Source organism: Lagenorhynchus albirostris, chromosome 14 (genome assembly GCF_949774975.1).
Source record: "Lagenorhynchus albirostris chromosome 14, mLagAlb1.1, whole genome shotgun sequence".
NCBI lineage: Eukaryota > Metazoa > Chordata > Mammalia > Artiodactyla > Delphinidae > Lagenorhynchus > Lagenorhynchus albirostris.
In genome coordinates, this window is record NC_083108.1 from 13,569,721 (window position 1) to 13,596,509 (window position 26,789).

General features: G+C 45.0%; 1 protein-coding gene across 4 annotated transcripts in view; it reads left to right on the forward strand.

The window, feature by feature from the left end:
• Positions 1–24,873: 24,873 nt before the first annotated feature.
• Positions 24,874–26,789, forward strand: part of RNF152 (ring finger protein 152) — a 75,699-nt gene continuing 73,783 nt past the window's right edge. The window contains exons 1-3 of one of the 4 annotated variants that reach the window (XM_060121441.1): positions 24,874–25,007; positions 26,164–26,287; positions 26,748–26,777. The gene's annotated coding sequence lies outside the window, so the exon portion shown is untranslated. Of the gene's footprint in view, positions 25,008–25,607; positions 26,288–26,747; positions 26,778–26,789 lie in introns of those variants that run through there. The other 3 variants (XM_060121443.1, XM_060121444.1, XR_009534806.1) reach the window with 3 other exon arrangements.

Genomic DNA, 26,789 nt, shown 5'->3' on the forward strand with positions numbered 1-26,789 from the left:
TTGGGTCAGGTTATTAGTGATGCCTGCAGAAGAGAGGAAAGATCAGGTTTAAAAATAAGGCTCTAATGTTAATGGCATCAGATATTAGCCTCTACTAGCCTCTTTATTTAAACTGCAGTTAAGATAGAAAAAACTTACTCGTATCCCGCAGGGCTGGGGCTGTTTAAAATGCAGGACTGGTTATGTCTGAGGGTTCCTTCCCAGCCACCCTTCTAAGCTGCTCCTTCCCAAACGACATGTTCTGTGTGCCTTTTTAGTGAACACCTGAGCTCAGCTCCTCCCATCTACCTCTCCAGAGTTGTCAGCCAACACTGCCCTACGACCCCGTGTGTGTGCACATCTGTGCACATATACCTGGATGTGGGTGAACACGCATGCGTACACACCCACACGCACACACAGAGTGCTCTGGCTGTATTAAGCTCATAGCTCTCTACATACTTCGTGAATTTCCGTGCCTCCTGTGTCTTTGCTTTAGTGATTTCCATGCCTCTTGTGCCTGTTGAAACCACTCATTTGCCTGAAAAATCCAGCTGTGAAGAACATGCTTGGGAAATGTGCTCTTCTGTTTCAGTCTCCTGTTTCTGAGCTTTCATTACCAAGCCTTTTGGTGAATGAGAAGAAATTCACAGGGTCCAGTTAGTGGTCACTGCCCTTGGTCTTTTGAGCTACACTTTTATTCCTTAGAGGAAAAAATCCTAAATTCACTACAGGGCTAGAGTCCAGAAACCACAGGGAAGTTTTTGACTCCTTTTCAGGCAAGAACTAAAGTCTTTTTAACTTCAACCACAACTTCCCTATAAGTTCTGTCAGGGCAAAGCTAGTGTTCTATTCTTTGAGTGGCCACGAAGGCCCTCAAGGGAGTGGCTGGTATATGAAGGCATGCAGTACGTTTATTGTAAGAAAGAATGAACGAACGTGGCCGAGTGGTTATGAAGGAATGCCTTGATAGGAAGGTGAACTAGTGTAGTCAGATCGCTATCCAATGTTCTAGTGGCATATTAGCCTCTGCCATGTCTGGCAATTTCTCTTAGATGATTTGTTTGCAGTGGCTGCATTCCCATCGTCCAGAGCAGGGCTGCCACGTTGCGCAACTCCGGTGCATTCAGTGCACAGGCTGACCTGCCATATGCAGCCGGTCCAAGGTAGTGCTAAGAGCATGGATTTCGAGGTACACATTTCCAGGTCCAGATTTGATTCCCAACTTTCAGCATTTACTAGTTTATTGACACTGCTCAAATTCCTGAAAGTTCTTCAAACCTCTGTTTCTTCATCTTTAAAATAGGGCAAATTATATATCATAGTGTTATCATGATGATTAAATGAGGTAAAGTATGACACTTAAGAAAATAATAAATGCGTAATAAACATGCTTTTCGTGATGTGCGGCTGAGGTTGGTTGTGAATCTTCACTGGGGATTTATGTCACTGTAAACCATTTTAGTGTAGAGTGGGCTTTGATGTTGTTTTACATACGTGTGATTGTATTAGTTTCCCAGCGCTATTGTAAGAAATTATCACAAACTGAGCAGCTCTAACAACAGAAATTTATTATCTCTCAGTTCTGGCAGCTCGAAATCCAAGATCAAGGTGTCGGCAGTGCTGTGCTCCCCCTGAAGGCTCTAGGGGGAGATCCTTCCTTGCCTCTTTCGGCTTCTGATAGTTTCTCATAATCCTTGGTGTGTGTTCTGTGGCTGCATCACTCCAATCTGCCTCTGTTGTCACCCTTTCCCTTCTCTGTGTGCTGTGCCTAAATTTCCCTCCTCTTATGATACCAGTCATTGGACTAAGGCCCACCCTAATCCAGTGAGACCTTATCTTAACTTGATTGCGTTTGCAAAAACCTTATTTCCAGATAAGGTCACATTCACAGATCCCAGGGATTAGGACCTGAACATACCTTTTGGGGGGACACAATCTAACCCTCAACAGTGAGCATGAACATAATCTTGGATGGTGGCAAGAAGAGGAAGGTTCTCTCCAGGAACCTCCTGTATGACCTTGGACGAGTCACTTAACATCTTTTGTCCTGTTTTCTCATTTGTAACGTCTGTGAATTGAGGAGATTGGATAACATACTCAGATCCCTCACCTTTAGCATTTTATGGTTTCATGAAGTATCTCAAATTCCAGATTTGCTGAACCTGAATTCATGAGATTTTTCTGTAATGAGGTCCTGAGACAACTAAAGGAAGGACGGCGTCAGCCCTCACAGGTGAGCTTCTGCGGCATCAGCCAGGGTGGGTTCGCCCACTGCGCTCACCTCCTCTGTGTCCTGGGAGCATCCTTCCCACAGAAATTTGTTATTTATTCCCTTCTTTCATTGCTAAACCACTGTTATTAAATTTTATTTCTATTTTTATAAAACCTGCCCTCCATTTTAGCAGGGTCTGCTATAGCGTCCAACTTCATTTCAATCACAACTGTTGGCAATTCTTGAACACTGTTAAAAGCTAGTGTAAGACTCACAGAATTGGAGGTGGGGGGGGCGGGTGGATAGGAGAGCCCACATAGGGAACTTAAAGTGTGTTTATATTCATCTCAAGTCTTCAGAGGCCCGACTCTTCCAGTGGGACCATTGAGGTCCATGTGGTTCATTGGCTAAAAATAGACATAGAGATTCACATCTCACATGAACCTGAAGTGAGGAAAAAAGAATCCTTTACTCTAACAAATACTCCATAAAGAAGACTATTTGTTTTGTTCCTATGAAGCAACTGAACACATTTTATAGCCTGAAAGAACACTTGGGGTGCCCCTAGAAATTTATTGTTAAATAACTTTTAAACCCCAATACTATTGGAGTCTTAGAAGTTGCAGCTTTTATTATGAATGATAGCATTACCTAGGAAATAACCACCCGAACCACATTCTTTGTACGTATTATGTTGACTACACCAGAAAATTATAGATTTTTCTGTATACATGCATTAAACAACAGAAACTTGCTAAATTGATTACGCAGATTTTGGAAAATAAGCAAATATTTGCTGCATAAATATTTCTAATATCTACACTCTATATTAGATACCCTAGAAACTATATTTTGCCTTTCTATGAAGTTTGGCAAGTGTGGCTTAAGAATAATAATAATGATGATAATAGTCAAAATAGCAATGCAGTATTTTAATTGAGAATATTAAAGTGCTCTGGAACCCAATAATGAATATAAACCTCATACAACAATACGGTTAATCTCTTGATTTATTAGGAAAGAGTCTACAAAGGTAAAATTCAGCTCGGTTCCTATTAATATAACACTGTTTATGAATTAGCGGCATCTGAATTAATGAGGTTTTATTGTGAGTGAAACTTTACTTTTTAAAAATTTTGTTTTGATTACATAAAATTTTTTTGTAGTTGCATCTGTAATGTCTCCGATAACTGAAAGTGCCACTCAGAGGAACCAAAGCCATCACTGCGAGGGTCTCACTATCAGGGACATCATTTTTAAGACATGTGTTATGTTATATATATTATATTATATTGTATTGGACTCTTACATTATTTGGGATCATTGCTGGCTATTTTAGTCCTGAGCCTGTGATCTGTTCCGCAGCCTGCTCTCTCGTGATGGCTGGGAGGCAGAGTGGTGAAGAACCTGAACCCTGGAGTCAGACAGACCTGAGTTCAAATGACATTTCCACAACTTTCTAGCATGCGACCTTGGCCTTCTTAACTTGTCGAAGCCTCAGGTTCCTCATCTGCAGAATGGGTCCTTCTTTGTAGGCGAGTTAACAGGATTGAATGCGGTAGAGCAGGGACAGTGCTGTTCAATGTTAGCCCGTGGTAGGAATTGGCTCCCGGTAGTGATCTCTACGCCTGCAGCGCGTAACATTCATAACCGGCTTATAGGCATTGTTCATGAACAAAACTGAAATCACCACTGAATGCACTGGAGGGTTCATGGAGGCAAGACGGGAATGAGCCTCACTTTCTTACTGTAGGAGAGCTGGTTTGGATTAGAGGATCTCAAAGAGCCTTTTTAAGCTTAATGCTACAGAGCCTGTGTGGTATGATAAGAAATAAATATGTGGTTTTTGTCCCAGATTCCTGGCACAGAGCTCCTAAAACTCTTAGAATTTCCTGAGTTTAGGAGTGATAGGAGCATCTTTTTTTATTCATAATGGATTCCTTTCAACCATTCAGCCTGAGTTTTTGCAAATGAGGTGACTTTGGGCGAGGCCCTAGATAGCTTCTGGATGCGGGGGGCTGGCCAGAAAGAGAGAGTCTTGGTTAAAAGGTTGGAACTTTCATCCCCACCCCTTGACCTCTGAGAAGGGGAGAGGGGCTTGAGTTTGTGTCCAATCACCAATGGCCAGTGATTTAATCAATCATGCCTGTGTAATGAGACCTTCAAAAGAACTCAAAATGAGGGAGTTCTGGGATCTTCCAAGTTGGTGAACACACCAGTGTGCCAGGAGGGTGGCGCACCCCAGCTCCATGGGGACAGAGGCTCCTGTGCTCAGCATTCTTCCAGACCTCGTCCTGTGTCCCTCTTCATCTGGCTGTTCATTTGTATCCTTTATAATACATAAATAACAGTAGCATTTTCCTGAGTTCTGTGAGTCATTCTAGCAAATGATCAAAACTGAAAGCGGGGGCATGGGAACCCAGAATTTGTAGCCAAGCAGAAGGAGCGTGAGCAGCCTGGGCATCGCCTGCTTTTGAAGTGAAGGGGGTCTTCTGGGACTGAACCCTCACACCTGTGGGATCTGAGCTAACTCTGGGTAGTGTCAGAATGGAATTGAATTGTTGGACACCCAGTTGGTGCCAGAGAATCAGAGAATCTGAGAGTCTATAAGGACCATTTCTGATAAGTTTTGCAATCTGATCCCCCTGCCCCCAACCAGCACTGTGTCTCTGGTTTCTGAACCATTAACTAGAAGTGCGGACAGAGTTTCTCACGCTTCTAGGCTGTGACAGGGAGAGGTGTGTGTGCAGTGACACTGATAAGGAGAGCCATCTCTCTCCTCTGGACTGATGTTTTCAGATGGGCATCTCGGGGTGAGAAATAAATTGGCGTAAATGCGCAACTACAGGACCGAGAGTCAAGAAAATAGAGAAGTTAGTTACCATGGCCAAGGTCATCCTTGAACCGCAAAAGGGGAAGCTGCGTGTAACATCTCTCATAGGTACCATACCTAGTATGACAGTCTTGCAGATACGTTCAAAATACTGCCCGATCCAGACTGAAAATATGTCCCCTACTCCCCAGAATTTTCTCATTCACTACAAATCCCTTCTGGAAGTGGGCAGGGTACAGCAAACATAAATAAACACATAGATAAATATATCTCATCTTCATTATTTTGTAATATATCACTAGGATGAATCTCATTCCAAGAAGCTTCCATGCCCTCAGGAATCATGTCTGCTCCTGTGGTTCACGTTATCAATTTTGAAATGCTTTCCCACAAACCATTTTCTTTCAGGCTCTGGGCCTATGAAGCTAACTTAATTCACTCTCCTCTTTTCTGTGGTGTCAGCTCAGAGGTTAAGTTGGATGCTAGAGGACATGTGTTATAACGCTCCGTGAGAACTAAAAAATGTTTTCCAGCTTGTAAATTGCTTTTTGTTTATTTAATTTTGTCTTTCACGGACTGTATATTCAGCATATGCCTCTGGGGTCTTTTATACATTAATAATTCAGAAACCACTGACCTATAATCATATTAAAACTCTCATTTTATCTCCAGTTTACCCATAATAGAATCCTGTTACATGAGTTGGGCAGAAGCCTTGTGAATAGATAATCTTGTCTCTAAAATGCTATGGCTTTAAGGAGTAAGTAGGGATTGTAAATTCAAATTGTGAGCCATTTTATTACTGTACATTCTGTCATTATGGTACGATTACAAAGCATTTCAGATTTTATTAGTTAATTTATTTAGCCATCTCCTGATCAGTTTAGTTCTTTTTTTTTGGTCAGGGTTGCTGACCCTTCCAACAGGTGAAAATGAAAGCAGTTCATAGTGAAAGAAACCCCTTCCAGTTTCTTCGCAGGTGTTGAATGAGCCCTGGGCGTCTCACGGCTCAGTGATTCAAAATCAAAAGGCCATTTCCACAATCACCTGGGGGCTGGAATATACCACTTAAGCCTCTTGTCCATGTAAAAAGGTAGTTTAAACCCGGGACATTTGAAGGCTCTGCTGATATTTGTTTCTCCAGCTAAGTTTTGCCCTTATTAATCATGGAGGTTAGTCCCTTGGCCTGTTTCTGAGTGGAAAACCAAAGTGTTTTAAAACAATTATGCTGAATGTCTGCCAGGTTTTGATTATCCAGATAAGTTGTAATGTCAAGTTAATGACAGTTAGATCTATATTTCATTATTTAGTTTTATTGAGAGCTATATGATGAGAAAAAAGGGAAACAAGTCAAAAGCTGCATCTACACAGCCATTCAGTCTACGTTCTGTGTGCACAATTGTCTGGAACGCCGTGTGGTTAAGCCAACTGGATCATTACAACAGCAAACAGAATCGACCGTGTAGCAGCATAGTTATTTTGGCCACGTTAGGACAAGTGAGGTGATGTTTTAGGGCAATGTAACCAGTTTACTGAATGGGATGATCTTAGTGGATGCAAATAGGACATGGCATTAGTTATTTTTCCCCTCACGGCTTTGTCAGCTCTGTTTCCTGATCTATGACAGCACCACGGACAAGTCTCATGGCTTTTGGGTGGCTTTCAGTGATAAGAATCATCTCACTTGGGTAGCTGTGACTCATTTTTCAAGAGATAAAATGTCTGCTCTAGTCTAAATCAAAACTTCATTCTCCCATTCAATCCAAAGCTTCTTCCTTCCCCACCTCTGGCCTCACCTCTGCTCAAGAGACACAGTCAGGAAGGGCTGGTTCTTTCCCTTCTTTCCCCTTTCCTTGCCTTCCCACCATCTTCTTGAAGACCCCCTCCCCAGCCTCTGTGAGGGGTCTCTCAATGGCCACACACTTCCAGCCTGGAGTGGGAGGAAGCTCTCCCTCTGCCACTTAGTAACTTTCTCCAATTATTCTTTCCTATTTCTAGTCTTTCTTACTTAAGCTGCAGATGGACGACAGGGATTTTGCTCTGATTTTTCTCAGCATTGGGCTGTCCTCACAATATATTTCAACACGGAAAGTCCCATTAAACATCTGTTCACAGATACATAGACCATAGCACAGGTATATTCCAGGGCAGAAACTTCACTGCATGTGATCAGAGAGTTCTTCAAAGCCTAATATAAATCTTGGGAGTTCTTTAGTTTACTAGGAAAGAAAGAAATGACTATAGAAGTAAGTGCTGAGAAGAATAGCCAGTGTTGAGCTTTGATGCTGTTACTTTGCACGTATGGCCCAGAGGATCTGAGGAATTCTTAGACGATCTCCCTTGTGCACAGAAGGTGATGTTGGTGTCCACATTGGCTTGACTGGTTCCCATTTCTCAGAGACAGAATCAGGGCCAGCTGTCTCCTCTAGGTTCCACCTCTTGTGTAGTGGGTGGTCCGAATAATGTGAAGGGGAGTCCCGAACTTTGTGCTGTCTTCAATTTGTTTCTATTTTCATTTGACTACTCTGTTGGGAACATTAAATCAATGTGCATGATTTTTGAAGAATGTGATCTAGAAAATTCAATTATTGAGTGTCTGGAAGGGTTTCAGAGATTAAAGTGCTGTGTAAAGATGTGTAAGCAGTTATTATTAAAATTAAATAAATGTTTGCTCCATACAATTAAATTACATTGTCACATGGTTTGTATAACTCCTCAGGACACATTTTGTTTTGACTTTTTCTAATTCCCCCAGGTGGGATTAGAAACTGCTTTCCTCTGTTGCTCCCATAGCTTTTTCTTCATACTTCTATTTTAGCTAGATTCAATTCAATTTGATTTGCTTTAGTTTCAGGTAACATTTATTAAGTGTAAACTATGTGCTAGTTGCTGTTTTAGGCCCCGAGGAAAAAAAAATTGAGCTGTACCTTCCAGCAAACATCTAAAGCGTGTGTAAGTGTGTTGTGTGTGCATTTGTGTGTGTTAACATAAATGCAGTTAGGTCCATGGGAAGAACAAAATTCAAAGGAGGCAGAGGGAAGGGAATACCTATCCATGGTCCAGGTGCTGAAAAGTTCAAAGATGAATGATTTTGGCTGCATTGAATTAACTATGAATGCTTTCAGCAAATCTGTGCCCCTTGCCTTTTGGAAGGATTCAAATCTTTCTGGATGGGTGGTTGGCGAAAATACTCCTCTTACAGCCCCCATGGAAGAGGCACAACAGAGAACTATGGTAGCAAAATTTTCTTCTCACTAGTTTTGCCCTTGAAATTGGTGAGCACAGTTCTGCAAATTAGAAATTATTTCTGAGGTTTCCACATTGTTCAGTTTTCCAGCAAGTGCGCCAACCATGATGGCAACCTTCTTCCTGGAGTCAAGCAGTTTTCTTCACTTGCTCATAACTCTGACATGTTTATTGAGGGTTGATGTAGAATATTAAGCAGTTGGTATTCAGGAAAAAAATTGGTAAGGAACAACATTCATGGTTATAAAGTCATTGCAAGTGGAAGAATTGGAAAGTCAAGATTTTGGCCTTCCCTTTTGAGTATCAGCAGAGATTTTAAAAAGGAAAGACATTAAATAAACTAAACAAAGCCAAACAAATTACATATTAAAGTTAAAATACAAAAAGACATCATAATATTCACAAACCATTTGCCTTTCTTAAAAAGCAGGGTAGGTGTTGCCCACATTGTAGATATTTATTATTGAAAGTTTGGATTCTGGAAAGGATGAGAAAAGCATCTTCCTGTTTACTTCTTATCTATAAACATGTTTCACGGCCTATTAAAAGCTCCTCAGAAGCAAAAACATTTTTTAAACCATTTTTGTGAGGCAGTGTTTGATAGAATACGAGGTTAACTGAGTGTAAAAGACCAATAAAATAAATAAATGGTGAAAGATGGGGTAAAAAAAAGCAAAGGGAAGGATTACAAAACAAGTGGAGTAATTTCCATTTTTTACATGCTTTGGAACAAATCATGGAGGATGTGAATTTTCATTCCTTGAGAATTTGAAAGAATCTATTAGTAAGATGATTTGGTTCTGGAACTTTTGGGGGGAAGTAGTTCTTTAATAGTTTTTTCAGTTTATATTATTGTTATTGCTCTAGTACATTATATTATCTCTGGTTTCAGTTTTGGAAATTTACATTTTTTCAGCAAATGGCCAGATTTTGAAATTTCTTAGCATAGAGTTGAACATGGTATGAGAATTTCATATGCATGTCTATGCTAATCTATTTAAATTTCCTTCCATGTTAGTTGTTGCTTACTTTATCATTTCTAAATATTTCTATTTGTTTCTTCATTCAATTTGTAAAACATGGCCTATTATGCTTATTTTTCCTCAAATATAAAGCTCTTGGATTTGTTGACAGTCCCTAATGTTATTATTTTGGGATTTCTACCTCTTTTATTTTCTTCCTTTGCTTCATTTTAGTTATCATATGATCTTTCTCTAGCTTCCAAATTCAAATGGTTATATTTTCTCTTTTCAACCTTTCCTGAATAACAGTGAGAGTTTTTTAAACTTATTAATTTGTTTTTGGGTACAATTTTGGCTAAATACCTTAAGTTTTAATATGTATGGTTCTAATTTCTGTTTCTTCTAAACAGTTTGTATTTTTATGGTAACATAATAGGAAGTGTATTTGTTGTCAAATAATGAAGGGTTTTTTGTTTAAACTTTTATTACTTTTTTCAATTGTAGTTGTAAGAGATTAGGACCTACACAATTTTTGCTATCTGGAATTTATTGAAATTATCTTCTTTCTTACCACATATTTAACTGTGTGTGCATGTATACATACATACACGTACATGTATATATATATGTGTGCATGTGTGCGTGTGTGTGTCCCATGAATGCTTGTGAACTTACGTTTTTAAACAAATTCAGTTTTTAGGTCAACCTTAAGTAAATATATGGGTCAAATAAATAGACTTCTTTTTTAACTCTACAGTATCTTCTTCCTTCTCAGTGTACAAACACATTTAGGTCTCTCCCAGCCTTGGAGACTTCTCTCGATGACGCTATTCCTTCGAAGTGGTCCTGGCTCGCTCCTTACCGGCACTGGTAAGTATTTGGAAGTGGCAGCTACACTTACTAACTTCAGTACTTCACTGCTCAGCCTCTCTTTACTTTATTAAAATTCAAACCTGTATAAACAAAAAGGATTTACTGTATAGCACAGGGAAGTATATTCAATATCTTGTAATAAACTATAATGGAAAAGAATCGAAAAAACAAAGACTATATATATATGTGTGTGTAACTGAATCACTTTGCTATACACCTGAAACTAACACAATATTGTAAATTAACTATAATTTTTAAAAAAAGAGAAAGAAAAAAATCAAAATTTTAAACATTCATGGAGGATCCACTGTGAGGTAGGTGTAGAGGTGTGATCCGTGAGATCCATGACCTCAAAGAGCTTGAGTTGGGTCTGAGTTCCAGAGTTTGCAACAGGGTTCTTTGATTTGGCTTGGTAGAAGCTAGTTTCATCCCATGACTAGTTAGGAAGGGTGTAAAACAAAGACAGAGGAATGGCTTCTCTGCGTAGAGGCTTTATTACATCCTTCCCTTCTTTCACCTTTGCCACGAGAATAAGAGTGAGGAGGAGAAGGCTGGCAGCTTTGAGCATCTCTGGCCTCGAGAGTAGAAGAGTGTAGAGCAGGACCAGTCTCCACGAAGGTGGGAGAGAAAGCCATCTACGAAGCTGCCGAAAACTTTTGTGTCTTCAGTTGGGTGTAGTTGGGACCCAGGGAAGAGAGCCAGAAGTCTGGCTGATAATATGTCAGGTCTTCCACCCAGGGTGGGGTTCCTGTTTCTTCTCCATCTACTTATGGGGACACACCACCCTTTTTGATGCACTCAGGATCTCCTGCCTTATCTGTGTTAGAGATAATATTTTGAGGGCACCATCTTGGCCCATCTCAGCCCAGCTGACACCTTGCAACCACATGAGGGATCCTGGGCCAGAACCACCTAACTTAGCCGCTCCTGGATTCCTGACCCCCAGAAACTAGGAGCAATAATAGATAGTTTTTTAAGCTGCTAAATTTGGGTATAATTTGTTACAGCAGTCCGTACTATAACAGTGCATTAGAGCTTCGCAAAGAGGTACAATGAAGGCTAAAGAAAGGAGCAGTCACACCCTCGTGGGAGAACAGTGAAAGCCTCCGATGGAGGTGTGTGGCATTTGAGATGGGTCTTGCAGAGAACTGGGCATGTATGTGCATATGGAGAAGAGAAATAACATTTCAGGAGAAAGAACAAGGAGATGGAAAAGTGAAAGTCATGTTCAGGAAAGAGGGCAGTGTCAGTGATCTGCCTCTGTGATGCACGTCAGAAACTGGTGGGAGATGAATCAGGAAAGGTGGGCTAGCACTACAAAGAAAGCACCTGTGTGCTTCCTCTTTCTCACCCAAACCCCTAAAGACAGCCATTCTTCACGGTTTGGTCCTTGGACCTCTTCTCTTTCTTTATGGAGTTCCTTGGTGATCTCATTCACACCAATTTCTACCTGGGTTGCTTTAAAATCTAATCCAGACCAACCCTTAGTGATTGTCTCACATCTCCAATTGCCTGCTGATCTTTTCCACCTGGATACATTACCGGCCTCTCAAATGTTTTTGACTCCTAAATCCATCTTCCTCTCCAGCCATCCTCCTTAACTGACTGCCTTAAATCTAAGGGATGACACTGCTACTGTTGACACCATCCAGGTTGTTTTTCCTGGACCACTCATCTGGGCAGAATTGTGAGAATCCAAGATGGAAACTTTCTAGTGGGATGTCTCTAGGGACACAATTTAGTGCCACTGATTGGAAGCCTGTGGGACAATTCAGAGGAAGCATCATCCACATTGCTACCCCTCTCCCCATATACACATGTCATATGCTTCCTTGTTACCCTCTGTAGATGACTGTTTTAGATCACATCCAAAGCAGCCATTTTCCTTTAATTCTCACCCTGAATGCAGCTGTTCTAGGTGTAGTGTATCCATCCTGGGCAGTGTAGATGAGGTTACTGAGAAGTTTAGTCCTTAGGCTAAAAACCTTGTCATCCCATTGGTATCTTTCTGCAATTAGTCATGAAGTCTCATCCATTTTATCTCCCCTTGTCTCTCATTTTCAGCCAGACCCCCTACCCTAAGTGTTCCTGATAGTGCTGAGAGATTCTCAACCTGGCTGCAAATTAGAATCCCTGGAGAGCTTTCAAAAACTCCCTTGGGCCTCACTCAAGGCCAATTATATCAGAATATCTGGGGTGGAGCCTAGACAGCTTATTGTTTAAAAGTTTATCCCGAGATTCTACGGTGTAGTCAGGTGGAACTCCACCGGTGGACAAGGAAAAGCGTTGCCTTGAGGGATAATGCTAACCTGGTCTTTAATTATGCTGAGCTGGGGAAATCATTCACACCTTCTGAGAATCAATTTGCAATTCTATAAAATGTGATAAAAGGTTCCTAGCAAGATTATTGGAGAAGCAAATGAAACAGTGGGGTGAAAAGGCATGATAGCTGTAAAGAAGTAGGTACTGTTGTTATGATGATCACACTCTCACTGTTCCCAGTCCAATTCAGGTCCTAATCACCTTCGGGGGGCCCTGGGTAAGGGCTCTCTAGCTGAGCTTCTTGTCTCCATTATCTCTGCCCTTCAATTCATCATCCTCTACACTGGAGCCAGATCAGCGTTACCGTGTCACAGTCTTTCTCAAAAACCATCCTGCTTTTCATTTCCTACCAAACCAAGTCTCCTACTCTATACATCCTCAAATCAAAACCCAAAGTGCTTTCCTAACCTTCTCTTCTGTTTCCTAAATGCAGCCTATCTGCATCCAACCACCAGCCAGCCAGCCAGCCAGCAAACGTTGGAGACCCTATTGTATGACGGCATCGATCTGTGGGGAAATGCAAATATGAACCAGAGATCGGTGAACCGAGAAGCTAACCGAGAATAATTTCATAGAATAATTAGTTTTAGTTAAATATAATCTCCAAAGACATCTTTGATTTTCCCACCTCTCTGCCTCTGCATTCTCCAACGCAACAGCGTACACAATGCAAATTGGGTCTTAAGTGGTTCTTGAACAAACTTTAAGAGATAAGCGAACATAATGTCATTACTAAATGGTAGAATAAATGGTGTCTATTTCCCATGTTTTTTGAGAATTACGGTAGTTGGCTGGGCTGGCTTCAGGGACGTGTGACCTGCACAGTCACACGGGGCCCCACACTCTGAAGGGTCCTATGCTTGGCTTAATGCTCTGCTGTCACCATCTTGAAATTTTTAATAACTTTTGGGCAGGGGACCCACATTTTCATTTTTTTTTAATTGGAGCATAGTTGCTTTACAATGTTGTGTTAGTCTCTGCTGTACAGCAAAGTGAATCAGCTATACGTATACATATATCTACAAATTATATAGGATGTACTGATAGTGAGTGACAGTGTTTGATTATTCATTTATGTTATTTTTGTTTTAAAAAGAATTTAAGGCAGCGTAAATGATGACTAAAATGGAGGAAGATAAGTAGCTTTTTACTGAGGCAAAGGAAAAATAAAATTAGGAAGTTAAGACGGAGCTGGACTGAGTTTATTACATTAAAGTCAAGATGGACTTCTAGCAGTCCAATTTGCCTGCTAGAAGTTGCACATGAGTGGGGTTTGAAGACTTGCTAGCAGCCACTGTCAGGAGGGGAGGATGATAGGTTGTATTCATGGTCAGTGGCTCAGGAAGAAACACAAATATCCCTGATAGGAGACCACAGGGAAATCTGTCTCACGGGTCTTCCTAACTGGGACACGGTACAAAAGTCTTTACACTACTGGCAACATCCATACCAAGAACCCAGCAACACCTATCACAGGGCCACCTATCACACAGTATCAGCACACAATTCAAGGTATATCAAGTGAGAGGAGCTCAGTACTGAATAAGGCTGAGTGGGTGAATGGATGAATAATAGGGGACAATATGAATCAAATAGGTGTCTAGCTCTGCTGGTCTGACTTAATTCAGGGATAGATTTTGGGGTATTTTGAAGAACAGATAGGCTCTCCATATTATTTAGAGAAATTGCCAAAAGAAACGCTATTTCTCTCTTGTGTATCAAAGGGCACTATCAGTGGAGTGGAAGGGCATCCCACAGAATGGGAGAAAATATTTGCAAATCACATATTTAATAAGGGATTAAAATCTAGAATATATAAAAATGCCTAAAACTCAAACAAAAACCAAACAACCTAATTTAAAAATGGGCCAAAGACTTGAATAGACATTTCTCTGAAGAAGATCTACAAATGATCAATAAGCACATGACAAGATGCTTAACATCACTAATTATTAGAGAAATGCAAATCAAAATTACAATGAGACATCACTTCACACCCATTAGACTGGCAATAAAAACAAACAAACAACCAGAAACAAATGTTGGCAACGATACGGAGAAATTGAAGCCCTTGCGTACTGTTGGTTCAAATGGAAAATGGTGCAGCTGCTGTGGAAAACTGTATGGCAGTTCCTAAAACAAAACAAAAGAACTACCATATGATCCAGCAATCAGCAATGCCATTTCTGGGTATGTACTCAGCAGAATTGAAAACAAGGACTCAGATATTTGTACACTTATGTTCATAACAGCATTATTCACAATAGCCAAAAGGTACAAGCAACTCAAATGTCTATTTGATGAATGGATAAATTAAATGTGGTCTATACATGCAATGGTATATTATTTGGCCTTAAAAAGGAAATTCTGATATAGGCTACAACATGGATGAACCTTAAGGACATTATGTGACGTGAAATAAGCCAGTTACAAAGGGATCATACTGTATGATTCCATTTACATGAGGTACCCGAAGTCAAATTCATAGAAACAGAACGTAGGATGGTGGTTGCCAGGTGCTGGGAGGTGGAAGAATGGGAAATTATTGTTTAACGAGTGCAGAGTCTCAGTGTGGGATGATGAAAATTTCTGGAGGTGGGTGCTGGTCATGAGTGCACAACAAGGTGAATGTACTTAATGCCACAGAACTGTACACTTGAAAATGGTTAAAATGGGAAATTTTATGTTATGTATAGCTTACCTCAATAAGAAAAGAATGCCATTTCTCTCTGTTGGGCCTTTGAAACTCCATGGCAGTCAATGTAAAGTTATTAGTTCTAATAATACGATATAAGAACTGTGGAAAATCAAAGCATATGTGTAGAAGTGGCATATTGGTATGATTTTGGCTATCAGTAGCAGAAAACAACACAAAACGGGTTGAGCGGTAAGTGGATTTATGACCTCAGAAAATGAGAAATATGAAGTGAAGTCATCACCTGGACCTTTACCCTCCTTCTACCTCTAGGGTATTCTCCTCAGGGGACCTCCCCTCATTGTTACAAGATCGTTGCCCCCATCCTGACATCATATACAGATCAGTAACATCCAGCAGGAGAGAATGAACTGCTTCTTCTTGGTGCAACTTCTCCATAGTAAGAACCCTTTTCTACAAGCCTTCCAGCCGACTTCCTCTGTGTCTCACTGTCCAGAATTTCATCACACGCTCATCCTCAAACCACCAGAGAGAGAAATGGCACCGCCATGAGTGACCACAGGACTAGGCAGGATGGTCAAAGCCCCGTGCGCTGGGGTGGACGCTGGAACAAAAGAAGGGGCATGTGCCCCGTTGAAGAAGAGCACAACGGACCTCCAACAGGTCACAGCCGAGCCTTGAGAAGCAGGATCCTGGGCAACTTACCTAAACATCTCTGAGCCTCAGTTTCCACCACTGTGAACTGAGGATAACAACGTCTGCCTCAACTGGGGGGCTGGGAGGATTAACTAAGATAGTGTTTGCAAAGCACCTAGTATAGTGATTATACGCACTATTGTATTGATCATTATCTCATTACTGATACACGCATTAAATGCTTCAGAAATGGTAGCTGTCATGACTATTCTTCTTCTCCCAGGAGTGTGAATGCGCAATTGCTGGGTTATCTTCTTCTTCTTTTTTTTTTTTTTAGCTGCACTGCGAGGAGGCTTGCAGGATCTTAGTTCCCTGACCAGGGAATGAACCTGGGCCTCCGGCAGTGGAAGCATGGAGTCCTAACCACCGGACCGGACCGCCAGGGAATTCCCTGGGCTGTCTTCTTGGGAATTCCCTGGTCTATCTTCTTTAGCTTACCTAATGCAGGTAAATACTCAGGAAATAAATGACACTTGGATATTCCACCTGGGCTGTGGAGTCCTAGGGTGCATTAGTTTATTAGGGCAGCCAAAACAAAGTGCCACAAACTGGGGGACTTAAACAACAGAAATGTATTGTCTCACAGTTCTGGAGGCTAGAAGTCTGAGATCAAGGTGTGTCCCTGTGTCTTCACATCATCTTCTGTACATGTCTGTGTCTAAATTTCCCATTCTTTTTTTTTTTTTTTTGCGGTATGCGGACCTCTCACTGTTGTGGCCTCTCCCGTTGCGGAGCACAGGCTCCGGATGCGCAGGCTCAGCGGCCATGGCTCACGGGCCAAGCCGCTCCGCGACATGTGGGATCTTCCCGGACCGGGGCACGAGCCCGTGTCCCCTGCATTGGCAGGCGGACTCTCAACCACTGCATCACCAGGGAAGCCCTAGGGACCACTTTAATAAGAAAGTGTAATTTCCACTCATTTTAACTTGATTACCTCTGCAAAGACCCTACTCCAAACACTGTCACATTCTGAGGTACTGGAAGTTAAGACTTCAACGTACAAATTTTGAGGGGACACATTTCATCCCATAATATACAGTAAGAGTTGCTATGGAGATCTATTTTCCTGAAAAGCCCAGGGTGAGAATTCTCAGGTCAGGTCGGAACTCTTCACCCCACCTGTAAGGTCGGATCTTAACAAACGGCACCACGAAACAGAGGAAAGTTTCAAGTGAGCTTTATTAGGGAGCGCTCCCGGGCGAGGTTCACTGGCCCGAGATAAAGGGGCCAGAGGAGTCGCACCCGGGTGAGGGTTGGGCAAGATTTTATAGGGGAAGAAGGGAAAGGGGTGTGGTGAATCTGGGAGGGCGCAGGGTATTCCTTATTTGGTGGTCTTTTCGGGTATCCTGGGGGACCGTTAGTCCCGCCCCTCGAAAGGCGGGAAGGCTGGGCTGGGTTCAAAGTCCCCAGGTCAGTTCCTGGAACTGGGTGGTCCGGAATGTCTCCAGGGCAGTTTATGGAACTGGGTGGTCCGGAGAATTTCTGTCTGATGCAACCTGTGAATCTGATTGTGTTCCCCTGCCTCGGGCCAGTTGGCCTTACACCACCCACACCCATCCCCCTCCCAAACTCTTTATTTTAAATGGATTTGGAAATAACCCTAAATCCCACTCTGGCTAAGCTGGAGTAATGGGGTTGTAACAGATTTGTTAAGTAAAAACGTAGAGAAAATCCCCTGAAAGGGGTTGTAGGGAGCAGGAATCTGGAATGGACCAAAGAAACTCCTGTTTGGTCGTTTTGAACATTTATTAAGCCCTGACTGTGTGCAGGGCATGGGCTCTCTATTCTGCATGGTGCTGTGGGGCGTGCTGTATGAATAACCAATGGGTCCTAAGAGTGCATGTTGCTGAATAAACCGAAACATCTGAGTCTGGAGCAGAGAAAGGTTTACTGCAGGGCTGGGCAAGGAGAACGGGTGGCTTGTGTCAAAAACCCTGAACTCCCCGATGGTACTGGGGGGAGAAGTTTTTATAGGCAAAATTTGGGGTGAGGGCTGCAGGGTGTGTGACTTTGCTCTGACTGGTTCGTGGGGAGGGAACAGGGTGGTGTTTCAGGAATCCTGGGCTCAGCCTGAAAATTACCATCCTCCACCTGGGTGGAGGGCCTAGTTCCTGCCGAAGAGATATTGTTATGTATATTCCTTGAGGAGGCACCAGGACCCTGCCCCATCAATGCACTATTGTTTCTTGATTGTTCCTCCTTTGTTTCTGCATTCCTTCCCCTCTCTGATTAGCAACTGTTTGAATCTGCTCTTTGGAACTCTGGAAGGTGTAGGAGGGTGAATGAAGCCTATTTACTACTAACAGGAAATGGGGGACAAAGAAAGGATTTGCACCTGGAGGGCTTCACAGGGTTTCATGCACAGATGGTAAAAATGAATCTGGTTGGAGAAATTTGAGTGAGCTTTGAAGGGACAGAGGGTCAGGATGAGAGGCAGTGATGTAAACACCCTTGGAAACTTTGAAAGCACTGAATCTTTGGGGATTACAATGATAAACATAGGTCATGTAACTGCACAAAGAAATGGTGTGGGTAAGGATAAGAAAGAGCGGATCTGCTTGAAATCTTGGGGGACACTTGGGGCCCTGCAGGATTGTGAGCCACAGTGAGGCTTAGAAGCCACTTGCTAACCCTGAGCTACAACAGGGGAAGCTTGGAAGAGACAGATGCCTTTAAACCAAATCAAAGGGATTGTCTTGATCCTGCTTGATGGGAGGAGTCTTGGTGCAGAGATTCACGGGAGGTGCTTTGGGTTCTACAGACCTGGGTCAAGTTTACATTCACCATTTACTGGTCATGTTAAGTTGGGCAAAGTGCTTCAATTGTCTAGGCCTCAGTGTCCTCATCTGTAAAGTGGAGACATTCACACTGCTGCTAACGTTCTTTTAAGGATGAGTGGAAAATGGTCAGCGACACCAGCTGCACACAGGCTCAATAACCATTCATTGACAAAAAAGGGATTATAGGTATTTACTGATTTTGGACTCCATTGATATCCCGTAGTTCCCTTGCCCTGTGGCAGAATAATCTGTGCTCTTTAAAACAGACGAATATGTGACCTTGTCAAACTGCTGTGGACACAGTGAAGCGGAGGAGGTGTCAGAAGAGAGTGAAGGAGAAGGTTTAGGATCTGGTAGGGGGTCCTTTACTCCAGGAACCCCGCCAGCACACTCCACCCACTGGGAAGAGAGGGAAGTAACAGCAGAGGAAATACATTAAAGCCGGAAGAGGTAGGAAGTATGTGAAGAACGTCCTATTTGGCATCATCCTTCACTGACCTCTGAAGGTCTGACCTCTGGGGGATGTCAAGGGTGCCACCTCTCCTGACCACTAGGGGGTGCTCTGACTTGGTCCTCTGGATCCAGAAGCACAGAAACAGATGTTTGGTTCCTTTGAGTTTGAATGATTAGGGCAGGAGGTGGCTGAGAACAGAGACAGTGGGAAGAAGAGGGTGGGTGAAGCCAGGTCTGGACCTGGAGCAGGTATGGGGTGCCAGGTCAACTTGGGCAAGATGAAGGCTAGGGACGGAGTACAGAAGAATGGATCCTGGAGAGTCTGGAGCCAGCTTCGGGGACCCATAGGACAAGGCCTTGGATCCAGACCTGGGTCTCGACAAATGGTGATAGAACATCCTCATTCTTTTTCCCTTTTTTCCCAAAGCTGCACTTTGCCCTAACTGGCCGCCGGAGCAGCAGGTGTAGTGGCCAAGCGAGGGGAGGAGCCCAATGGATGCCAGGAACCTGACAGCTGATAGAAAGGAAAGGCAGGGGAGGCAGCAGGAATGGCACGGGTGATAGAAGGTGGACGTGCTGTGGAGGGAGAGAGGATAGGACAGAAGATGGAGGTGACACACAAGGGTGTAAGAAAGGAGCTACACTTTCCAATCCTCTCCTGGCTGATCAGCTCTGGCCACTCCAACCCATTAGTCAGTGAGAACAGTGTCTCATATTGATTGTACAAGGAAGAGAATTCAGTTTATAATGATTTCCTTCCACCAAGCTTATAGCAAAGACACTAGCAACTTACTGGTGGGAGCGAGGGTCTCACTCAACCCCAAACCGTACAAATGTGATGAGAAAGCAGCAGATACCTGCTGCTGAGGAGGGTGTCCGGAGGACCATGGCATCACACTGTAAGCTGACACTCAGCCAGGACGCACCAAAATGGCCGCCTTGTTTATGGTCATCATCCAAATTGATTGGCGGATGCCTGTGCCTATAGCTGTTGACTGTCATCCCTGCTGTGGCCACATAATTCTAACCAACAGTTTTGGAATAATGTGTATTGTACATATTAAAGATGAGGTTAAGAAAAAAGATGGCTTTGTTCAACCCATCGCCACTTTTAGAAAAGCAATCTGGGTATGGTTCTTATGAAATCCTTTGGAGTTTCCAGAATACTTCAGTTATTTTGTTCCAGATGAGGCTGCATTGTCCATAGATAGTACCTGGCTCTAAATAGGTAAGAGATTAGACACTGTTTCAAGTATAGTAGCTCTCTCACTTAGAGAACACCTTACTGGAATAATTAGTCTGTTGAGATTGGTTTACGTAGGGCCCCCAAATAAAAACCAGTCTTGAAATGTGCACTATCTTTAGCAATCGCTAACAGTAAACTATCTTAGACTATATGTACTTGAAGACCGTTTTTTACACTTTTAAAAAGACTATGTGTACTTTAAGGTGGCAAAAAAATCACATAAGGGAAAAAGTAAATTTGCAAATTGAGAAAGAAAAATTCACTCTTTCTCCTGGTTGTTTCTCCTTTACTCTCACATATAATACTTCACTTCTGACACTTCCGGTCACCAAATGTGTGTTTTTTTTCCCCAAGGTAAGTAATTCTCTGTGACACCATAAGGCAGCTGGGCGGCTTTATGATTTAACTCAGATCTGACACTGGAGAACTGGAGTTACCTGGAGATAACGTCAGATCCCAAAGGTGAGGGATTCAGTCCTAGAAGACTGCACACCTCCCAACTTCAGACGCCAATCAGAAGTCCAGATTGTCCCCTGTGCTTCTGACCAGTCAGCTCTAAATCAGAGATTCCCGCCGTAGGTTTGATTAATTTGCTAGAGCAGCTCACAGAACTCAGGGACACCGTTTACTTACTGTTTACCAGTTTATTATAAAAGGGTACAATAAAGGATACAGCTGAACATCCAGATGGAAGACATGCATAGGGCGAGGTATGTGGGAAGGGGCGAGGAGCGTCCATGCCCTCTGCAGGCCACCCCTCTCCAGCACCCCAACGTGCTCACCAACTGGAAGCTCTCTGAACCCTGTACTTTTGGGATTTTTATGGAGGATTCATCACAGAGACATGATCGATTCGTAATTGCACTTCTAGCCTCTCTCCCCTCTTTGGGGGAATATGGAGTGGGGCTGAAAATTCCAAGCTTCTGATCTTGGTCTTTCTGGTGACCAGCCCCCATCCAGGAGCCCACCCAGGGTGACCTCATTAGAACAAAAGACATTTCTATCACCTTGATGTCAGGAACCAGTATCAAAGACCAAATATTAGAATAAAAGATGCTTCTAGTGTACTTATCACTGAGAAAATAAGGGTTTTAGGAGCTCTGGGCCAGGAACTGGGGGCGTGGACCAATATATATTTTTTCCTATTATTTCATACAAATCTATTTGGTTTAAACACCTATTAGGAAGGATGATAATGTGTTTGGTTAAATATGCCTCTGGGTTATTCACAGCACACGAAAGCTGTCTAAATGTAGCTCCTACTTCAATGCTTTTAAACAGCTTTATTTAGGTATAATTTATGTACCATAAAATCCACTTGTTTTAAGTGTACGACTATCACCATAGTTCAGTTTCAAGATGCAATTTTAATATGTAAAACTCAAACATGTTAAACAGAAAACTCATGCTCATTATTGGGCTGGATGAAGATCTTTAGGGGTCTTAAGCACCCGGCAGGGTTTGTGTGTTTCCCTATCCTCATTCTCCTCTGACTCTGCCTCTCTCCTGTATTTCCTCCTTCTCTCCCTCCCTCTTAGCATCTTAGGTGCTCAGGGAACAAGTTGAAATATAATCTCTGCCCTCGAAGATCAAGAACACAGTCACCAAAAGTGATAACAAAAGATTATCACATTGTTTTGTGGAAGTGACATCCCGATAGAAGGGCAGTCCTGGGAATCATGGGGTCACATTTATCTCAGCCCCACCCCGTGTTCTAGGAGATTTAAGGGTTCAGCTCGATAAACATTTATGGGATACCTATGCTTGATGCTGTGGGTACAAAGATGAATAAGAACTCATCCCTGCCTGGATTTAAGCAGCTTTCATTCAACCTCAAGTGACTATGCATCAATAAATGTTACTGGTCTGACTAACCTTGTAACCCAATCCCAGTACCTTGACTCAGCCCAGGGGAGTGGAGTGGGGATATTAGAGCCCTCCCCCTCACACACATCCTGTCTGATGGCAGGAAGTCTCTCCCTCAAAAGGCACCTTCTCAGGGGGCCCTCCCTGGCCACCAAACTAAAATTTCAGCTTCCATCCAATACAAAGTCTTCACAACACCCCTCCCTGCTTGATTTTCCCCTCTTTCCTTCCCTTTCCCTCCCCAGCACACAGTTTCTTTCTCTTATTTATTATCTTGTGTATTCCCAGCTTCCTCCATTAGGATGTAAAGTTCTGTGAGGGTAGGGATGTGGGTCTGTTTCCTTCTCTGTCCTAACTCTAGGGCCACGGTCCAGGTACAGAGTCCACACTCAAGGAATATTTGTTGAAGGAACTAAGGACTATCTGATCCTATCTTACTCCCCAGTGCCGGGGGCCCCATCCTGATGAGCCTGGTTCTTCAAGACCTGGGGTGCTGCCTTGATCTCGTCTCCCTCCCTCCCACACATGGGCACAGTGCCTCAGTCTGGAGCGTGATGCCTTCCTGAAGCTTTGACCATGCTGCCTGCCAGCGTGCGCTTCTCAACACTGTCTGCTCCTAACTGCCTTGATCCTGGAAGTGTCTCACTGAAGAGTCCTTTTCGACATGTAGTTGCCTGTGCCTCTCCTGACTCAAACCGTGGCTGCCTGCCCCGGCGCTGGCCCCCAACTCATCTTAAGAGCTGCGTATCCCGGTCTGCCCCACTAAATTAACCTTCTCTGTGTGACAGCTTTACAAGACTGGACAGAAGGCAGAACACCCGTGATGTGGTTGTGAATTAAAATACCAGTCAGGGGGAATGAATGACTAAGGGTGTTAGAGTTTACCCAACACCATGCTGAATGCTTGAATCCTCCCAAAGAATTGTTTGGAAAGCAGGTGAAAAAGATTTTAAACATTTTGTAATAATGAGTGATCCCTGAAAGTAGCTTCCTCAACGTAGTCTTTAAAGTCACTCTTGTATAATAATATTTCTAGGCTAAACTTTTCTAGTAAAATCTTGGTGTGTTGTAACTCATCATCCTATTCAAAGCTCCTGGTCAATATCAGAGTTTTCAATACTCTTATTAGCTTCTCATTAAAACAACAACAACAACAAGGAAAAGAATTTTTTTTGGTTCCTGAAGTTGAGCCTGAAAATAAGACTCCTGAAGTTTTCTACTCCAAGAATATATGTCTGCTTTTAAAGCAGACATATCGCTTTCCTTCCTGCCAGGTGTACAATAGAGGATATAACTTCAGGGAGCAAAAGGACATGGGTCAGCCAGGTGAACATTTTATTTGGGATCCTAGAAAAGCCTGATACCCATCAAGCTTTATGTTTCTTGGTGACTGATTTCTGTACGTGCTGAGTGACCGCACATTTGGGAACACTATTAACAGGTTTTTATCTGAGAGACAAGAAGGGTCCCTTGAGTACACTTTGAATTTTAGTAGGTCACATAGCGTGGTTCATGGGGCTTCCATCTCGTAATCTTGGCAGAAGCATTTACGTGAACTATTGGGAGAGGTTAGAATGGGAGTTCTTTTCTTGTGGACAAGACTGTAGGGACATAAAGACAGCTCCATTCTGGCAGCCCAGAAAGGCTGCCCGCTCTGCTGGATGACTAGGGACCACTCAGTTGAACCCTGGTGCTGGAGATCCAGGAAAGTTGGCAGGCTTCACTTTACTAGAGTCATAGAACAGACTTTTGGGTTTCCGTTCTGCAAAGAAATCCTTTAAAAAGGCAACAGAGAGCATGGACACCATCCTCTACCAGCGACCTCCCTCCTCCATTCTGCTATTCTGCAGTTAACACAAGAGCCACGCCTAGATTTTCTCGGAGGAACTAGACATTCTAAGCATGTCCCTAAGGTAGGAGTTCGGTTTCAGGGTGGAGAATAGGGTGGGCCCCGAGGTCCCGGGGATTCGCACGGACATGTAACCCTCAGGACTGGCCCCTCCCTGTTCCTGCTCCCTGCACCCCATCCTAGGGAACCAGGTGGTGGAGTGTCATTCAGGCTTCTTTGGACGCATCCTCCCCTCCACCAAAGCAGGACCCCGCCCTGCCTGGACCACATGAACTCTTAGGGGCAGCCAGAAAGTACCAGCGGTGACGCGGACCCAGGGCAGTTTCTGGAAACGTGACGATCTCGACTCCCCCCTCGCTCGGTCCCCAGGTCCCGAGCTGCGGACTGGTCCCCGCCGGCCTCTGCCCCTACCTCAGACCCGCCCTCCTGCCGGCCGAGCTCGGCCTCCTTTCACACCTGATTCCAGCTCGGGTCCCACTCGCGCGCCGTGGAGGGGACAACGTCGAGGTCCCGGCCGAGGTCGGGCACTTGGAGGCAAGGCCGAGGGAGCGCGCGGGGGAGGGTGGGCGGCTCCTCAGCCCGTGAGTGGTTTGCGATTTGGGACTGACAGACTGAAGTCCTGGACCAGCGGGGAGGTGGGAGGGAAGGGGCGTGGGAGGTGGAGCTGCCGGGGAGGGGCGGTGCCGCGGGGAGCGGAGCCCGGCCTCTCGCCCCCACCCCTTTTGGTGCCCGAGTCTGGGCGGTGACACAAAAAGCTCCCGCTCCTAGCCGAGCGCCTGGCGGCGGTGTTCGACTGCGAGCGCGGAGGGCGGCCGGGCAGGTGGGGCGCCTCCTGAGGGTCCGAGCAGGGGAGCTGGGGCTGCAGGCGCCGCCGCCGCCGCGCTCCCCGCGCCCGCCCCGCAGCCCTCGGCGCGCGTCTGGCCGAGCGGGTGACGGGCGCGCCGGGACCCCCGGGCGGCGATGCTGCTGCTGCCGCTGCCGCCGTCGCCGCTTCTGTAGGGAGCGCCGGAGCCCGCTGCGGAGAGAGGTCGGTGAGTTTCGGTTTCTCGGCTCTGTTCCTCCTGGGTCGCAGGCGGCGAGAGGAGCGCGAAGGGATGTCTGCGCCCCCGCGGCGGCCGCGCCCGGAACTAGGGAAGCTGGAAAGGGGAGGTGCCGCCTGGCGGGTAGAGGGGGCACCTTTTGGACTGTGGAGAGCGGGGTGGCGGGGCCGCAGGGGTCGCGGGGAACGGGGCCCGGGGCGCGGCGAGGCAGTCCGGGAGCGCGCGGGAGGGGGCCCCTGGAGTTGCGTCTCTCCCGAACGCCGGCAGAGCTGCGCCCGCGGCTGGGTCTCGGGAGCGGCGCTATCGGCGGCTCCGCCGAGTCCTCGGATGCCCTCTGGAGCTCCTGTCCGAGGGAGCCGGTCTCGTGCCCGCGCCGCGCGCGCGCCCCCCCCCCCCCCCCGGGATGGGCCCCTGGCAGGGCCTCTGTCGAGCGCTTCCGCCCCCCCGGAAGTTGTCTCTGCGGTCCCCGGGCCCCTCCGGGGAGGAGAGGGCTTAGTGGAGGGATAGATGTTGGGGGTCTTTTGTGCGCACCCACGCGTCCGGGGCGCTCGCTCCTGGGAGGGCAGCGGCAGCACAAAGCAGGCTGGACTCGTGGGACGCTGCTCCGGAGGCGGCGGTCCCCAATCCCGCCTAGGCTGGGGGCGGCGCCGCAAGGTTTTGGAGAGAGTAGAGAAATCGGCAAAACAGAGTGACCGGGACTTGATGAGGTGGCGGACAGGGGCGACGGAAAGAAGGATGCTTGCGAACGCAGCGCTGGTGTGTCTCTTTGGGCGCGTGACTGGGCGCCCCGCGTTCCCACATAACCGGGTTTACCTAGTATATTTTGCTTGTGTTCCACGGTGCTATGCTATGCCTTCTCGTTTTTCTTTCTTTCTGAGGGATTACCGTTGCCAGTGGAGGCTCTACAACCAGAGGATAACTTAGGGGCGTGGGAGACTGCAGAGGAGTCCGGGGAGGTCGTTGTTTGTCCCGCGGAGACGATTAGGAAGCGTTACGCCCCTCGGCGGCCCGCCAGCCCGCCACACCTCCGCCGCCTTCCTCCACCTCCCCCCAGTGCACCCACGCCACCACCGCTGCTCTGCCCGGGAGGTCGTTTGGGTTTCTCTGCTGCGCCTATCTAACCCTTACTGCATGTATTTCACTGCAGGCTGAACAAAGCTCAGGCTCAGTTGTGCTTCCTGCTTGTCAGCCTCTTGCCTCCCAAACGCGTACCATTTCCACTTGATGTCATCACGCAGAAGGGGGTGAAAGGGACTCGGTGACAGATTCAGGTAACCACCGCTAATCTGGGTAGCCTCCTGGGTGTCTCTGGGTCATTTAGGTCAACGGGCGTTTGCAGGGGGGCTATTTGGGTGGTTTCTGCCTCACACCATCCATTCCTATCTGTGCGGAGCAGAAGGGGCTGCTGAAACTCCTAATTCAAAGAAAGAAATTGCAAAAGACTTGAAACCTTCCTTTTGAAGAAGTCATTGAGGGCAGGCTGCGTTTGGGGTTGTATAAATTCCACCTGGTTCCCTTTGAGGGGAATTTGATATAATCCACACATAGGCAGTTGTATCTGAACGTGGGGTTTGGATTTGTGTCTGCTTTCTTATCTGTAGTAATGCATTTTGGCTTCAGTCTGTAGGTGGGATATCATTTGTTGAAAAGGTATTGGTCAAATGTCCTAATTGTTCACCTTCTTATGAAACACTGTCTCTCCCCCCCCCCGCCCCCGGTTTATTGTAATAGTGTTCGAAATATCAAGAAGGACGTGCAGAAGTAAGTTACTGG